Source organism: Notothenia coriiceps, unplaced genomic scaffold (genome assembly GCF_000735185.1).
Source record: "Notothenia coriiceps isolate Sejong01 unplaced genomic scaffold, NC01 NC01_scaffold00024175, whole genome shotgun sequence".
Classification (NCBI taxonomy): domain Eukaryota; kingdom Metazoa; phylum Chordata; class Actinopteri; order Perciformes; family Nototheniidae; genus Notothenia; species Notothenia coriiceps.
In genome coordinates, this window is record NW_011356876.1 from 1 (window position 1) to 5,760 (window position 5,760).

Sequence of the window (5,760 nt, forward strand, 5' to 3'; positions counted from 1 at the left end):
CCTTTTTAGTTTTAGTCATATTTAGTCATGTTTTAGTCGACTAAATGTCTGAGCATTTTAGTCTTATTTTATTCAAAGAAAACTGTTGAGTCTTTTTTAGTCATCAGATTATACAGAACATTTCAGTCAAACTAGCCAAAACCAATCATTTGTCATTTTAGTCAAATGTATTTCACAATAAGATGACATCTTGTCCTTATTGGATGAAAAACAGGTTGAATGATTAAGAAGCTTTGCAGAGAGTATCTGGTCAGGTGTGTGGTGTTTATACCAGCTGTGTTTTGGCCACATTGCTTCCCTTCTGATGAAACAATGCATTCACTTTTTTCCTCCGCCTCATGTTAGTGAACATGGGCTCAAATATCAGATCGTTTCTTTCTCCCAAGCAGTGGTGGCTTTAGACTTTTTCGTTGTCAGTCATTTTGACGGACAGGATTGTAACATTTCCGTCATAATCCATTATTACCCGTCGAGTGCACAATTTATCACTCACTCGCGCTAACGGGGGGGTATTCGGTTAGCGTGAGTGCGACCACTGCTCCCAAGCCCTGTTGTTGCCATTTTATTTTCTGTTAAATAAGGTTAGTTAGACCATGAGTTAGACCCGAGTCTTCCTGACAGTTCACATTGTGCCGCTGCCCGGTGTAATTCAAATGTACCGCCGCGCGCAGCACGGACACACAGCTGCTGCCCAGCCGCGGCACCGGAAATGGAACTGCTGGGAGAAAAACTGACTATCAGAGATGTAACGTTATCTTTGATAATATTTCGTCTCGTCACTTTTCGTCAACGATATTGCATGATGATTTCGTTACAGTTATTGTTTACTGCCGTCGATGCCGTCTCGTCATCGTCTCGTTTTCGTCATGGAAAAAAAGGTCGTTGACGAACATATTTTGTCATAGTTTTAGTTAAAACAATTAACACTAGTATAAACACAGAGGTGAATTTTGTCATCTAAAGATTCACTATTAACTATTGTAGAGGGAATCTTTGGCACAATCTTAGGCAGTCAAACATATTTCTTTAGCTTGCCTAAGTCTGTCCTCCTGTAAGTTGGGAGTAAACTTAATTTGTCTTGTGTGTCTTTGTGTCTCATCCCCTGTAGCAGGATAAGCAGATACTCCTGTCTAGAGATGGTTTAGAGGCAGATCTGCCCCCTCCACCTCCTCCACCCCCTCCACCCAGACCTCATCTCAACGACAATAGGCCCAACGGTCAGCCGGGAGCCTGTGCGGAGCCAGAGGCCACCTCAGGAGACCCCCTGTCAGCAGAACCCCTGTCAGCAGAACCCCTGTCAGTAGGAGAGCCAGAGAGTCAGGACCCCGACACAGCAGACAGCTCTGGGCAGTAAGTAACAGACCAGGGGCACATTCGCAAATATTCTGACACTCTGAGAGCTCCTAACTTAACCATTTCATGTTTAGCGTGGAGTCCGTGCTCAGGAGTGATTTAGGAAACTAACAGGGCTTTGACAGAGATTTTACCAGTGTGGTTGGGAAAGTTGCTAGGTATGACAAATCCCCTCAAAAGGATTCATTTTCTGATTTAAATAAAATAAAAGCACTCGTATTGACCATGAGGATAGAATCGGAAGTGAAAACAATAAAATTATAATAATGATAAAAATATTCACTTATATAAAAATGAGCTTTCAAATTGCTTCATAGAAACAGAAAATACGCAGTTTAAATATAAATTAGAACAAAGGACATTTGCGGTAGCCAATTCACATACTATTTATTTGGTTTTATTTATTAACCATCCTGTTAGTTTTAGTATTTTATTTTAACTCACTGTCATTCAATGTTTGAAAAATATTTCTTCTACCTATCTATGTTTCAAGATGTTCTCCTCTGTTTAAGAACCTGAAGCCTCTGAAAAGTGCTCCTTTCAACTCCTAAGAGTTAACTTAGAAGCTCTCCTAAGGGCTGAGATGCTTTATGTTTTATCTTTACCAGGATCCAGTCTTAACCGTAATAGGAAATCATTCTTAGAATTAGATGTATGAATACAGCCCCTGATCTCTAACCATCTTATAGTTTCATTTGACATTTATTATGTAATAGTTTTCTGGCAGATCAGTGGCACTGTGCTTCAGAAAAGCTGACTTCCTACTGTTACCTTGATCTTGTTTCAGTGTGAGAAAGCGACATCGTGAGGAGAGGATCGCCAGCACCTCCCAGAAGGTCCAGCAGATGAAACAGAGACTGAGCGACTCGGAGAGGAAACGGGACAAATGGCTATACTGGAGACCCATCCTGCTCAACGTGGGGGCTGGGGCAGCGGTGGCTGTGGGCCTGCTGGTGGTCTGGATGTACGCCCAGTGAAACACTCTGGGTCACTTTAAACGGACTCCTATTTTGCACCAGTACCTGGGATTAGGTACTTCTCTAAGTAGATGTAGATGGTCAAATGTGCATAACTGAGGGTATTTATTTCTTACGGTCAAAATGCGGGAGCGCTAGATCAAATGATTGTGTGTATATTTTTCATGTAAGATCAAACAAACTAGTAACATCTCAGGATCTTGGTGCCAGCACGATGATTTCATTTTATTTTCTTCTTGTCACTCGATGAATGTACTGTATCATTGCAAATAGCTTTGGAAGAAACTTATTGAAGGTCCGGTACAAAGCAAAAAAAAACATTATCTATGATGGTCAGATTTGTGTTGATCATCTGTGGACACGTTTTACACTTGGCTTTATAAAATGACTTGTGTTGATTGTCCATCCTACCATCGATATGTAAGAAGACTCCAGTTCCTATAGGCTAGCTGTGTGGTTTTCCTTCATTTGTTTGTCTGTAGTGAAAGGTGCATATCAGACATGCATATAGAAGTTTTCCAGAGCACCCCACTTGTTCTTCCATTCACATTAAGCAGGGCATCCCAATAGGGCCAGATATATATTTGTTTGTGACTGGACACTTCATAGGGAGCTGCCTTGATGATGTTTCAAACTCTGCTAGAATTGTAATCTTATTATTTTCTGTTCTATGAGCACCTTTTTAAAAGATTTTGGTTGTCACATGGATCATATAAGCTGTCGGGTCCCTCACCGCTTAGTGTGTGTATTTACCCACTGGATGGGTTCATGTGTGTATGTTCATGTTGTCCCACTGTTGTTTTTATGGAAACCAAAGCAAGGCTGTCCTTTTTTGGACGGTAACAGCCAGGCAAGCTGTTCAGTGATGAAACCTTGTACTCCCATGTGGAATGTGTTGTCCGTTGGATTTCTGACAAAACTGCATTACAAAATGATTCATATTAGCTTTACGTTGTGTGTGACTTCTTAATTTGAACCGGTAGAATCATCACTTGTCATTTGTTTTCCGTTGACTAGGACCAATCTAAAGCTATAATGGTGCAATTTAGAAGTTGTAGCGGAGAACCTTGGATAACATTTGAGTTAGGAAAGAGTGATAGCATACACGTTTGTATCTATTTGTTTGCTGGTTGAGATAGCTTTTAATGTGCCTTGAAGTGAAAAAAATGTGTGCTCCAAGGTTTCCTAGTATACAGATTAAGGTGAGGAATAATATTCCACATAACATGAGTAACATGTTAGAACTGCATTGACGGGTTTGTAGTTACTTGAGGTGTGAGTTGATTGTAGACCTAATGTGTCATTAGCATGTACTGATGTCTGAGAGGAAATTGTGTGTTGCTAATTTACTAGTTACCACTGATGGACATGGCTTTTACTTAGTTCTTATTTAACCCAGAAGAGACACATTTGATCATAACATTCCATTCATTCTTGTTTTCCACATAAGATTTCAGGGGAGTTTTGTAAACTGCTGAGCTGCAGTGAGAACATGAGAGATGGCTTTTGAAGACGAAAAAAAAAGCAAACAAACATGAAATACTTCTTAAAATAAACATTCATCTTTTTTACCAAATCATGCTGTCTGCTTGTATTTTTTCTTTAATTCTGGGTCCACCATCAGCTCTCAGCTCCCTGCACTGCAGGGCTGTGCATCATTTAATTCTGACCATGAGCTAAATCAACAGCCAGACCGGAGGCCTCAACATGGATTCCAGGAATTTATTCAATATTTCAAGAAGAGGCCTTGCTCATATTGACCACTGTAGTAATTTCATTTTATCTTGTCTGTTGACTGGCATCTGCTTATTTGGAGTAGGCCTACTATTACTAGAAAAAATAAACGTAAAACGGATATATTAGTAAGTCAAGTTTAGAGTAAGAATAATTTAAATCTTGTAGCTCAATGGGTGAAAAAATAAGTAACAGGTGCACTACAAAGGGGTCCTCACAGATTAAAAAACAATAGGACGACTGATATAACCCTGAATAAAAGAGCGGATCAAAATTCTACCGAAATTATATAAAACTAAAGCAGACATGACTTAACATAAATCATTTGGTCAGTGATATCAAAATGGACGTATATTATTTATTTGTTCTAAGACAGAGTAGTTGAAAGCGACAGTTGTCCTCAGGACTCTGCCAGGCTTCCCTGGAGCCACATTCCCGCTTCCTGTTCCGCCACAGTTTAAAACTATGGCAGTTGTGGCTATCCTCCCCAACGGGCTGCCGTCATAGATATTTGACTATGTTACAGACGAGACATGTTTACAAGGATTGAGATATTACTCAAACACACGTGTATCGTTACTTATTGTACACTATTAAAAAGGTAGCAAGGTATTTGTGCTCAGAACGCTCCCGGACTCCTCAGCAGCAGTGATGTCCCTTTCTCCGGAGAGAGCCTCCGAGCTGAAGCAGATCATCCACAACCATCTTCTGAAGGTGAGCAAACCGCTGTAACTTCGGAATGCTCAATAGGCTAGGTTTGGTAGTTATGCATTGTGTTTTCGAAGGTAGACCGGTATGCTAAATAACTGGGGTTACGTACAGTAAAGGCCCAGATACACCGGCCAGTCACCTGAGAAGTCGCCGACACCGACTGTTGCGTCGCCGGACTCTCCTGCGTATTTGCCGACTTCGCGCACTGGAACCTTTATATATACAGTCAACTGACTGGAACACACCGCAAATCCGAGCCGAGCACGTATGAACTGCGCATGCATGAGTGGCAATAACTCTCCTTACCAGCAGGCGGCGGTAGTGTGTATTCATCATTCAAAAGAGGCAACAACCGGAAAACAGAGAAGAAGAAAAGACTCCGTGATATAAACAAACAACAAATAGCGTTTTTCTTTCCATTTTCACTCTCGTCCATTGAAAACATGAACGAGCAGGACGAACGGGAGGTACTGGAGCTAGCAGCCCTTGGACTCACGCTTGTGTTAAATCATTTGTTTACCTCCCTCACTTCCGTTAACGCTTCTCATTCGCTAGCTGAACAGCCAATCAGTGTTATCCCTTTGTCCGACTTCCGGTGGTGTTCTCGACGCCGATTCAACAAGAAAAGGCGTCAGGTCGGCAGAAAAGACCCGACGGTGCGGCGCACACCACTCCGAATAGGGCGTGCCCACGCTCATGTTCGGCCTGACTCCCATTTACTGCCGATTTCGGGCCGGTGTATCTGGGCCTTAAGTCCCGCCCATAAACTTCAGACCCATGGGACTTTATTTTTGGAAAAATTATATAATGAAGTCAATGGGGAGAGAAAACATATCTTTCCATCCCGTTTGAATTGTGCCATGAATTACACATATGAGGTTTCTCGATCTTTAAAAAATCATTTCCATGTCAAAAAAGTTTCAGTTTGTCGTAAAACTGTGGAAATATAAGACTAAGAGAAATACGCAACTAGAAAGACTACAAA

The 5,760-nt window shown here is 41.3% G+C and overlaps 1 long non-coding RNA gene across 1 annotated transcript; it reads left to right on the forward strand.

Moving 5' to 3' along the window:
* The first annotated feature begins 1,077 nt into the window (after positions 1-1,077).
* LOC104954906 (uncharacterized) lies at positions 1,078-3,909 on the forward strand. The gene is made up of 2 exons (XR_799400.1): positions 1,078-1,350; positions 2,141-3,909. It is a non-coding gene; the product is annotated as an uncharacterized lncRNA (long non-coding RNA).
* The last annotated feature ends 1,851 nt before the right edge of the window (positions 3,910-5,760 follow it).